This window comes from Barbus barbus (assembly GCF_936440315.1).
Source record: "Barbus barbus genome assembly, chromosome: 38".
NCBI classification, from domain to species: domain Eukaryota; kingdom Metazoa; phylum Chordata; class Actinopteri; order Cypriniformes; family Cyprinidae; genus Barbus; species Barbus barbus.
The window spans coordinates 23,495,383-23,508,390 of NC_136716.1; positions in this window are offsets into that span (position 1 = coordinate 23,495,383).

A 13,008-nucleotide genomic window follows, 5' to 3' on the forward strand; every position below is an offset into this window, starting at 1 on the left:
AAATGTGCAATCCCTGAAAATCACAAATGATATAAACACAATAAAAAAGGTACACCTAGAAGACCGCAACTTTTTATATGGCTACTTACCAAATACATTGATACATGTTTAACTATATTCTAATCTGTGAATAGAAAGAGCACAATGGCATGAGTAACGTGAAACTTGTGCAGTGTCGGTTTCCAGGTTCAACGGTCAATTGCACAGCTTATTTTCATTATGCAAAAATGTTTGCCACAATTAACCAAATTTAAGTGTTTAGAGCCTAATAAACTTAAGAAATTAACAATTTTTCAATAAGCAACAAGTAAAAGGACAACATTGGGGGTAAAAAGTCTCCTTGACAATGAGACTGCATAATATTCCCACTCTTGTGAAAAATGGCACCAGAAAAAAAAAGCAAAATACAAAATACCAATTAAAAATGCCTGTAGTCCAACTGATCATTTTTCATAACCAACAATGTTGAAACAAATATTATAAGAGTAAAATGCTCAAAGTAAAATATTAGTAGAGTTCATATTATATAATCAAGCGATTAAAAAAGACACAAAATAGAAATGGCACATGTGTTCAAGTGATTGCACTAATATCTTGTTAAATAGTAAAACTGTTTCACTACTGCTCCTACGTGATTTCTTTTATTTGCACGATCCAAAATAAACCTTTTACATTTCTCTATCAATAAATAAATAACATACAAATTTAGGACCACAAAAAGGGTGCGCCTAATGTATATTACATGTATGATTTTTTACTACCACTGTTATCATCAAAGGAAACCTTCTACCATCGGTAAATGAGCTACCATCCTGCACAAAGATGAAAGAACAAAAAAGACAGAAAAGAAAAAGAAAAAACACCTTCCACCAAAAAATATAGTCAATGGAGAACGTGAGGGGAGTGAGAAAGCCAGCAGGGGTTCATGAATTCCTGCTCTCTCTGTTGACATTGCGTTAGAGAGACGTCTTCCAATCTGCAACAGAGTTTATGGATTAATGGTATTTCTTAGCCTTTACCCTCTGGTCAGTGAAAAAAATTTTCAGCCCAAACCTCGATTTTCTAAGCTTAGTTACACACAGTCATCTGCAGAGGCCGATATTTTTCTCCCTCTAATCTGGTTCCAGACTAGCATACTGTATCATAGCTCATGTAATTCATCTCCTGATAAGAGTGAACAATTTTCTCCAGGTGTGTAAATGTGAGAAGAATTCAGATCGTGCTTTGTATTTTTTTTACAGTTTCTGGCAATACATATCCCATATATCCTGTATATAGAATGCAGGTAGGAACAGTTCACCCAAAACTGAAAATTCTATCAACACCATGTCTTTCCAAAAGCTGTATTATGTTTTTTTTTTTTTTGGAACACAATAGCACAATTTTTGAACAATCTATTTCCATACAAGGACATTTCATAGTGACCTTAATTTCTGGTTTAATGCTATTGATGCCTAAACACAGCGTGCAATTTGAATGTGTAAAATCGAAAATGAGACTTTTTTGGGGGGTCATTCCTCACTCAAAAGCTATTGTATGTATTCAGAAGACTAATATAGAACTAGCATAAAATATAGCATATGAGCCAATTTTATGGTGCTTTTATGAGATTGATTGATTGATTGCCAGATTTAGATATATATGGAAAACAGCTGGATGTTTGCCATCAAGTTTTTGCACGGTTTGGAATAAGAAGTGGTGCAAGACGATTCATTTTGGGTTGACCTTTAAGTGTTCATATGGCAAAGTAGCACAAACTAATAAATTATTTGTTAAATATTAATCTTTTCGGTTACACTTTATTTTGATAGTCCACTTTAGACATTCTACTAACTATAAGTAACTTTGCAACTACATGTCAACTAATTCTCATTAATTTGCAACTACATGTCTACTAACTCTCAGTAGGTTAGGTTTAGGGTTAGTAGAACAAGTTGACATACTTGCAAAGTTTCTCATAGTCACTATGTTGTATGTTGTGGACCCATCAAAATAAAGTGTTAGAAGATATGAAGCAGACAGTCTACTAATACTCTAATGACTGCTAGTTGACATGAAGTCGCAAAGTTACTTACTGTAAGTAGAATATCTAAAGTGGACTATCGAAATAAAGTGTTACCATCTTTTCTAAATAACTAGGAACCACATTCTCAGAAACCCTTATACTTCCAGATAAACACAAACTGGACTCCACTCCCATGAAAGTCTAAGCACTTATTTATTTTTATGTATTAGCAGTCTGAAGAAAATTGCTCCAACTATTTGAAGAAAAAAAAAAAAAGGTAATATGAGTTTAGTGGGTGAAAGATATGAAAATCAGCCCAGAGAAGTCAGCAGTAAATGAGGCAGAACTGAATTACACAACATAGTAGTGAGCCACAGACCACACAGTCTGTTCATTGACCGTCTAATGCATACAGCACAAAAAATAGTAAGAGCTAGCTTACATCAGCAGTTCTAACATCACTAGCTTTATGTAGCTTCCTGGACTGAGAGCACACATGTATCTTAGCATTTAAACAAGATGAGAACTAATCATCGAATTTACTCAGATTAGACTCATTAAATTATGGAAATATACTCAAAAGTGTTGTTTGAAGCACTCAGAAGCAAGTAAACAACACCCACAAGCACCGCTACAGTTTTCCTTTTTTTTTTTTAAGATATGTCTGTGCATTACAGTAGTCTAATCATGACTTTTTAATGGACATAAATTCTAACCACAAAGTCTAGACATGTCATTATGTAGGGACCACAGTGTAATTCTGACTCTAAACTGCACTACAATGAAAACATCTACTGGGTTTTGGACCAAAAAAGCTGCAATGAATGCCAGACTTTCTGTTTCAGGTAAAAAGCCAGACTAAATGAGACTACATAGAATAGTGATGAGAGGAAAAAGACAACATGATGTACAACTGAACAATAGAGAAATCAGGGGTAGCTTGTTCTGGACTGCAGATGATATTTATTTATTTATTCACTGTTCCTTCTTACTATACAGGTACATCTCAAAAAATTTGAATATCGTGAAAAACTTCAAATTTTTGTAACTTATTTCAAAGAGTGAAACTTTCATATATATTTTACATTCATAACATGTAACGTAAGACATTTCAAAAGTTGTTTTGTTTTAATTTTGATGATTAGCGCTTACAGATCATGAAATCAAGAAGTCAAAAATCCAGTATCTCAATATATTAGAATATTTGTATTTGAGTTTCATTAAACGACCATCTCTACAGTATAAATGTATCTCTTCTTCTTTGAAACCACAATAATGGGGAAGACTGCTGACTTGGCAATGATCCAGAAGACAATCATTGACACCCTCCACAAAGAGGGTAAGTCACAGCGGGTCATTACTGAAAGGAGTGGCTGCTCACAGAGTGCTGTATCAAAGCATGTTAAGTGCAATGTTGACTGGAAGGAAGAAATTGGGTAGGAAAAGGTGCACAAGCAACAGGGATGACCGCAAGCTTGAGAATACTGTCAAGCAAAGCTGATTCAAACACTTGTGAGAGCTTCACAAGGAGTGGACTGAAGCTGGAGTCAGTGCATCAAGAGTCACCACGCTCAGACGTCTTCAGGAAAAGGGCTACCAAGCCACTTCTGAAACAGAAACAACATCAGAAGCATCTTACCTGGTCTAAGGAGAAAAATAACTGGACTGCTGCTCAGTGGTCCAAAGTCCTCTTTTCAGATACATTTAAATTTTGCATTTCATTTGGAAATCAATGTCTGGAGTCTGAAGGAAGAGTGGAGAGGCACAGAACACATGCTGCTTGAAGTCCAGTGTGAAGTTTCTGAAGTATGTGATGATTTGGGCGGCCGTGACGTCTGCTGGTGTTGGTCCATTGTGTTTTATCAAGTCCAGAGTCAATGCAGCCGTCTACCAGGAGATTTTGGAGCATTTTATGCTTCCATCTGCTGACAAGCTTTATGGAGATGGTGATTTGCTTCCACTTCCAAGTGGTTTGCTGACCATGATATTACTGACCCATATGGAATCTATGGTATATTTTCTAGAGAAAAATGAGAAACAGTTGATCCAACAATACAGACGAGCTGAAGGCTCAATAGTGCCTGAGCAGTGCCACAGGCTGATCGCTTCCATGCCATTCCTCACTGATGCTGGAGTTTGTGCTAAAGGAGCTCCGACAAAGTCTTGAGTGCATCACATATTTTAAAGAGCTTGAACTTTTCTGCTTTGCAAATCCTTTTTTTGATTGATTTTAGGAAAAATTCTAATATTTTGAAATACTGGATTTTGACTTTCATGAGCTGTAAGCTCTAACACTAGAACTCCCAGAGAGCAGCCATTTGGCTTTTCTACCTATAAAACCCGCAGGACAGCCGATGGGCTGGAAGGCTTTAGGCTAATATCCTTAATCAGCTGTGAACAGTTGCTTTTGTTATGTAAACAATGTGGGGCCATGCTGAGCCACTTCAAGGAAACTTGTGTTTCACTTTTCCATCTTAGGGAGAAATCAACACACATGTTTTTTTTTCCTTTGTTGCTGAGATTTATTGATAAAAACAGTACAAAATAAAATAAAAAAGAAACCAACCATTTGTACACCTATTTACAAATAATATTAAAAAGTGAGTGAGTACATTCCAGCAATCACTCACAATCCCGGCACTGCCATGGTATCTCCCATCTGCATTTACCACATGTGTATCTGTAGCAGTGAACACCTCGCACAGTGGCATGATTGTTCTAGGGCTGCAGCTATCGATTCTTTTTGTAATCGATTAATCTAGCACTTAATCGATCGATTAATCGAGTAATCGGATAAAAACTTTTTTTGTGTTGTTAAACAACCAAAACAAATAATGCATAACGAAAATGATGTGGCTGTAAAATGATCAAGGATTTGGCTTTTATTTCTCAAAAAAAAAAAAAAAATTATTCAAACTTCAACATTTGAACAGTGCATGACCATACTCCGTTGTGAAGTGCTGAGAGGGAGAAAAAGAGGAAAAGCAATTTAGCTTATTAAAATGCACAACAGGTTTCCCCATACACAAAAGAAATATGTTTGAAATATGTTTTCACAATATATCTGAAATATATTTGCATTGTTGTTCGCTTATATTTATCATTTTTAAATATATTCTGAAATATAACTAAAATATATTTATTGGGCCAATTTCGAATATTTGCATATATTCCAAAAAATATATTTCAGATATATTGTGAAAACATATTTCAAATATATTTATTTTGTGTATGGGTCATGCTGTAATCTAGCCCTGAAAGTATATAGTATGTTTCATCGTAAAAGCCATTCACAACTTTTTTGACAGTAAATTATTTCCATTGGTTAGTTGCCTTATACCACAGCTGTTAAATAATGTACGTTTATTATGTAAGGGATAAACCATGACGGCCAGTGCAATTCTATGAAAATATACCACACCTCCACGGCACGTCGTGACCGCATCACACATCACAACGTCGTGCGGTATATTTTCATTAAATTGCACTGGCCGTTGTGGTTTATCCCTTACATAATTAACGTACATTATTTAACAGCCTTCCTCTCGACTAGCAATCACATTGATTTAACGCTACATTGAATTTATTACCTTGTCTCGGGTCGGGTGACGGTCCTCCGGTCTTTGAGTAGAATGGATGCTTTCTGTTTAGATGCTGTAGCATGGAAGACGTGCTGTTGTGGTATGCTAGCTCGATCTTGCAATATACACACACACCACGGCATTCTCTTTACTTTTCAATTTGAAATTATCCCAAACCTTGGACATTTTCTGTCGTTTTCTCTTGTTTGAGTCTTCTCTTTGCTCATTGTTACCGCTCCCATCTTCCATTTTGCTGCCCGCGCTCTCAAATCAAAACAGTAACGACTTGCGACTCCTTCCGCTTTTTGGGTGACGTAAGCACGTTGTGTCATACAAAAAATAATAATTGCGAACGAACGTGATGTGAGCTTTAAAATGATTTAAAAGAGTCTTCGAGGCAGAGCAATTTGCCTCGATAATTTTTTGTAATCGAGTTACTCGAGGAATCGTTGCAGCCCTACCTGACACATGGCTCTTTTTCCAGGGCTAGGTGTGGAGGGTTGTGTCCGAAGCAATTGTTCTTTTCTTGCCTTCTTCGCACACATATGAGAGTTAGCCAACTCTCTTGCAAGCTCCACCAGGAAGTCCACCCGTCTTTCCTGCCTTCCGGTGCATGCTTGATACAGCACATGTGCATTCAGTGCTGCCATGTCAATCATGTTATAGAACACGGCAACTGGCCAGCGCCGTGTCCCTGTGCGGACAGTGTACTCCCGCACCATCTGGTCCATCACATCCACGCCGCACTTTGTGGTGTTGTAAAGGGTGACAGTGTTTGGCTTCCTTTTGGTGGTATTATCAGTCTGAATCACGCTGTGCATGCTGCTAAGAATGTAGACGGTCTTCTTCCGTTTGGGTGCATACGCCGTCAGCGTAGCAGCAGTGGTTGAAAACACCTAATAAATAAGATAAATTGTTATTTTCGTAGCGATCTGATCTGTAATTCATTGCGATCTGTGTGTCTAGCGGATTGAGGGATTTCCCGGCGAATCTTGTTGACTGTGCCGAGGATGGTGGTTTTCCGGCTAAGAAGTTTATGCGCAAGTGACAGCGATGTGAAGAAATTGTCCGTGGTAACATTTCTGCCCTTGTCTAGGAATGGTTCCATCAGCCTCATCACTACATTTTCAGACAGTCTCTCTCCACTGGGACGACTAGGGTCCTTGCCAAGATATGGGAGGACATTACAAATGTACTTGGATTTTAGGTCGCAAGCCACCCAAAACTTGATCCCAAACTTGTCAGGCTAATTCATACCTGTTTACACCTGGGCAAGACCCTACATGCCAATGTGAGACATATTCAATCAAGTTCTCTGCTTTTAGCAGCCCTCCCTCCCCCACACATACAAACAAGCCACCAGCAACCATTCACACACACACCCCCAACCCCCCTGCAGATTGCTCAGGTAATGACCACATTTACACATGAATTGATGCTAATGATAGCCAAAAGACTAGCCAGTTAGCATCCACTTGGCTAAAGGAGGGTTAAAAAACTCTGGGATTTCTAGTGCTAATCATCAAAATTAAAACAAAAAAACGTTTTAAATGTCTTACTTTACATGTAATAAATGTAAAATATATATGATGTGTGTGTATATATATATATATATATATATATGCAAAACGTTTCACTTCTTGAAATAAGTTACAAAAAAATCCAGTTTTTCACGATATTATAATATTTTAGATGTACCTGTATGTGTATATATATATATTAGTGCTGTCAATCTATTAAAATAATTAGTAATTAATCACACATTTTTCTGAAATTAACCGTGATTAATCCCAGCTAACATGAAAGTTTTTAAATATACTTTTCTATTGCAATAACTTCACATTCAATCTTCAAATTAATGTACAAACAACATAAAGACAGTATGTTTTTTATATTTGTTTAATGGCATCTTTATTTTTATGACTGAAGGCCAGTATCACTGATACCAATTATAACTGATTTCCCTATAAAAATATGTTTCCCCCTAATATTTAACCATTGACTATAGCCATTCATCTTTACATTATAATTAAGAGCTATCAATTTGAACATTTATTAGACTTTAAAAATAACTTCTAATTTAAGTGAACTTAAAACACTCTTCACATAAACCCATTATAATAAATGTCATATTTGTCTGCCTGTGCCCTTCAGCAGAAATATACAATTGAATAAAAGTTATCAAACACTAAATTCTAAACTAAATACAGATGAATCCTTAAAACTGTAAAAGTAATTGATTTAATGTTTTTTTTATTTTGTTCTTGATGAACAGACATCACAGCAGCTGGTTATTAGGTTGTTGTGGCTTCTATTTCTTTAAGAGATGCCGCTACCGAACATGACGCAGATCTAACACGCATTGTATATTCAGGTCGTACCCATTTCAGTCTCTTCTAATGAGCTGACGAGTTGAATCAGGTGTGTTAGATGAGGGAGACAGTGCTAGGATGCTCCAGGACAGTTTTGAAAACCATTTCAGAGACATGTTCTTAATGTAACTCATATATAACATATTACATGCATGCACAGTTTTATGGCAGCTTTAATCGCCTTTTTGGTAACTGCATGACTTAACTGATGATGACATTGCATGCTTGTAGTTTCTTTCCTGATTTGATATGATATGATACAGGCTATGCGCGTGCCGGCACCTTTGTGCATGTATTGAAGAGCACGCGCTGCGAGCACAGTACAGTTTCCATGTTCGTTTGACTCGCGTCTGATGCTGAAGTGGAGTTGAAGCAAAGCCACTAGAAGGCAAGCCTGCAACCGTTAGCTGAAAAAGCGTAACGGCTAAAGCTAACACTTCCGGTCTGGCAGTATGTGGGAAAGGAGACCAAAGGCCATTTTTTTTAATGGATGTCAACGGACGCTGAATAAACACATTTTTAGACTAAACAGCTCATCATTTATTGAATCGACAGCCTATCTGCAAATCTAGAACATGTTTTACACTAAATAATACTTTTGGATTGAACTATTTTTAGAGTTTACCACTAAAAAAAAATGCTGTTTTATAAGAGAAGTCACTGACTTTTTGCGACAGGTGGGATTCAGCTTACGGCACTTCTCATTCATGGTATCCGTAAACGACCAATGAGTGTCGCACAACTCTGACTGAAATTCTATGCTGTCAAGGCTGTAATGTGATTGGTTATTAAGGCACATGTGATTGAAGTTGACCATTACTTTTAACGCATTAAACTGAAAAAAAATTAATCGCCTGCGTTAACGCGCTAATTTTGACAGCACTAATATATATATATATATATATATATATATATTCTCAACTATACGTATACTGTATGTATGTGTGTACATTAAAGGTTCACAATTTTGCATCCAGCATTTGTTTGATAGCCATAACTGCCCATCTTTGTGGTTGTTGGGTGTTGACATTTCATTTCAACAAACTGTTACATCGGTATTTTACATTTTTATTTCATTAACTACAGGAATTGGACACATTTTTCACAGAGCCAACAATAGAATGACAGCTGATGCTGGATACTCGCTGAGAGAGTGAAAAAGAGAGAAAGAAAGATGCATTTTGAGAGGATATGAGAGCTGACAGTAGATATGCAGTTTCCTCCCCAACTCCAGCCTCAGGGAAAGGGAGTCAAGCTAAGGTAAGGCTATTCTTAAATATGATGTGATTTTTCAATGTGTCATTCCTTAGGCATCATGTATGGTGATGCATTACTATACCAGGTTTTGCTCTATTTACTCACAAAACTCAGTGGGAAGACAAGCCTGGCCACAAAGGCTTTCTACAGGGAAAAAACTAAAAACTTGTTAAACAATTAAAATAATGTATTGGTTAAGTACAATAATGAATGAATGAAAACAAATATATAAACACATAAATAAACTTCATTTGTAAGGATTATATAATTTTGAACAAGGCTACACTTTAAAACCTTAAAGGAATAGATCACTCAAAAATGAAAATGTACTGAAAATGTTTCAGAAATTTCTGAAAATGTACTCACCCTCTGGCCCTCCAAGATGTAGATGAGTTTGCAGAAATTTACATCACTTGCTCACCAATGGATCCACTGCAGTGAATGGGTACCGTCAGCATGAGAGTCCAAGCAGGTGATAAAAACAATCACAGTAAATTCACAAGTAATCTACACGACTCCAGTCCATCAATGAACTTGAGAAGTGAAAAGCTCCGTGTTTACAAATTCATTATCAAGGCAAAAACAAGAGTCCATAAATCATTAAAAAAAGTAATTAGGAGATAAATGTGCACAGATCAAGCACCATTTACATGCGAAAACCATCCAAAACATTCTTAAAAAATATGTTGGTGGATTTTTATGTGAGGGTACAATAGGAGATGGACTTCCGGATTAAGCATTTTTATTGATTATGGACTTCTGGCCAGTAGTGACAGTTTAAATAACATTTATAATGGATTTGTTTCTTACCAACAAATTTTCACTTCACTAGATGTTAATTGATGGATTGGAGTTGTGTGGATTACTTGTGGGTTATCATGGTGTGTTTATCAGCTGTTTGGACTCTCATTCTGACAGCACCCATTCAAGGTTCCACTGCTAAGGATCCACTGGTGAGTAAATTATTTCATGAATCAATAAATAAATGAATAAATTCACCCAAATTTGTTCAGATGAAGAAACAAACTAATCCATATATTGGATAGCCTGAGTGTGAGTACATGTTTTAGCAAGTTTTCATTTTTAGATGAACTATTCCTTCTACAGCAAACAATTTATGTAATCATTTATCCATTGATTAATATAAGTAATGATTATTTTATTTGCCATGGGACTGAAAAGTTTTCTGACAAACAAACAAATAATTAAATCTGTCAGACAGCATTTGTCCTTCAGCTAACCGTGTACAGTAAAAGCATTGGCTAACTTATTCCAATAATACAGATTTTCACAGCCGAACCGCAGTGGAACACAGCTCCATATCAGCCGTAACAAAAAGAGAAAAGCTGAAATGATAAAGTAATTCATTTTTAATGACACACTAACTTAATGGACAATCCACAGGCCAAATGGGCACTGTCTGCCATGACTGGAGACACATCTTAAATAGTGCTTTACTGATGTAAGAACACATCAGACCAGAAATGAATGCATTCATTTTTAATGAGCTCCTCTGTCTCTCTCCCTCAATTTCTCTTGATCTCGCTCGCTTTCCCACCATCTTTGAATATTTATGCATCATTCATTGTCATTATGCTCCAGCTCTACTGGTTGGTCGATCAGACAGGGCCGGAGGGGCCATGGGCAAAAGCAGTGAGGGGTCTGCAGGGTGGGCCACCAGCTGCCTGTAAACCACCTCTGCTCCCATAAGAAACCACTGCCACAAACCCGGTCCCCGTCCTCGGCTCTCTCCACAGCAGGTGCCCAGAGTGCATCAGGATAATTGAGGTAACCCTGCAAGGCTAATGGAAGCAAACTAATGTTCTCCCTGTAAGCTTACATTAACATCATCATCATCATTGGGAAAAACATGTTGGTGCACTGTTTGTTGTCGTTAAGTGAAAAGCAAGGGGGGAAAAGTCAAATAGCGTTTTCTTAGAATGAAAACCCATTCAGGCGGTAGAAAATTATTAGTTATTGAAGTTGATTAAGTTTGAGCAGCCTTGAAACAAATTCACTATTCATCACAAATTGTACAGCGAGGAACTGAAAGCTGAAAATATGGGACTTTTTTTTGATAAAATCCGGGAAATTTGGGGTTTGGGGGCATTTTAAAATCAATAAAAGGTTTATAAGAAGCTATTTTTAAAATTGTGCACTGCTTAGGCCAAACGAATGCAAATCTGCGACAATGATCATGTGGATTCTTTTGTCCATTGGACACAAACTCATCCTCATCCTAAATGTAGTTGAGTTTTTTCTTCATCGGAACAGATTTGGAGAAATTTAGCATTACATCACTTGCTCACTATACAGTGAATAGGTGCCATCAGAATGAGAGTCCAAACAACTGATAAAAACATTAAAATAATCCGCAAGTAATCCACATCACTCCAATTTATAAATTAAAGTCTTGTGAAGCAAAAAGCTGCTTGTTTGTAAAAAAAAAAAAAAAACAGCCTTAAGATGTACTTAACTTCTAACCACTGCAAGTCCATAATATAGTATAGTATATAGTATAATATGAGCTATACTATAATCTAAAACTGTTATAATTAACTTAATAAACTTTTTTTTTTTATTAAAATCTGTTAAAATTATTTTTAAAAAATCCAACAAAGTAGTATGTTCACTAGTGGCTCCAAACTTTGTGTGTCAATAATTAAACATGATGTGACAAAAATTATGGGTCATCACCTTTGAAATTCATCAAAATAATTAGGAGAGATGGCCAGGATCAGTGACAGTGCAAAGAAGTTGTACGGCCTTCTGTGGAAGAAAAATAGATATCTCATTTTGCTATTGAAAATGCAGAGAATCATTTGACAGTAAAAACAGGTTTTGCTTTGATTCAATCAGGAGGTGTCAATCAAAGGTCTGAAACTATGAAAATACCTTTTTTAATGCAAAAGTTCTCTTTTCAAAAATAAATAAATAAAAAAGTACAACAATGTGACAAGTTAAATTGAAAAATTTGCATCGATTTTAGAATCTCTTTCTTTTGCTTTAACACCAGCAGCATTGAACAGGAACAAATCTGATGTTCATGTTTTCCAGCATCATTTGAGCATCCCAAAAAAAAAAGAAAAAAAAAAAAGTAAAACATGCTATAATGTAATAACACCTACACATTTTATCTCACAACTTTCCTTTGTTTTAAAAATGTTTAAACCTGCCATCTCAGGTTCTAGACCCCATATGAAACTCGTGCACGTTCAATGTGAACAACATAAATACATGGTTTACAGTATCTTGTCAATCTGTTACACCCAAAAATGAAGATGGATTCGCAGTAATAACCCCAAGAGCAAATATCTTCTGATGAATTTACTAAGACCCACCGTCATAACAGCTCTTTGAATCAAAAAACCTTTTAAGACATATTTTATTTATATCTACAATAACTAAATGGATTCTTTACGACTCTGGGCCCCAATCTAATGGCGCCAAAACACACACAAACAGAAAACCACCAATATCATATCAGCACAGCCCAATATGTATCACCGATTTATGAGACTCGTTGATAAATCTGTGTATGTGTGTTTGAGAGACTTCATGTGTGCTTCTTGAGGGTCTGGGGTACGACCACACTCTCAGAGGAGCCATTTAGATATTGTGAATATAAATAAAATATGTTTTAAAAGGGGCAGAAGGCTAAATAGGGTGAGGAAAATTAAATGCACACATCTAATACACTTAGCAAATTACATTATATTGACTGTCAGAGCAGTGCAATCCCAGGAGTCACAGAAAAGGCGGGATGGTACGCTTTTACTCCGGAGAAAGGAAA